The following is a 247-nucleotide window of genomic DNA, read 5'->3' on the forward strand; positions in this document are numbered from 1 at the left end:
CGACTCGGCCGAAGCCCAGCCGCCGGCCCAACTCCCCGGCCTCGTCTCCCGCGCGGAGACCGCGCCGCCGCCGCCGACTCGGACACGAGTCCGAGCTGGACTCTGCCGCCACCTTGCCCCTTCCCCAAGGCACCACCTCCGCCCCCCCTTTATAAGCCGCCACCCCGCCGGGAGCCGTGCCCCGCTGCAAGCCGCCGCCGCTGCAGAGCCGCCGCGCCGACTCGCCTGCTGCCGCGCCGCCCCGCCG

Source organism: Triticum dicoccoides, chromosome 4A (genome assembly GCF_002162155.2).
Source record: "Triticum dicoccoides isolate Atlit2015 ecotype Zavitan chromosome 4A, WEW_v2.0, whole genome shotgun sequence".
In the NCBI taxonomy this organism is placed as follows: Eukaryota; Viridiplantae; Streptophyta; class Magnoliopsida; order Poales; family Poaceae; genus Triticum; species Triticum dicoccoides.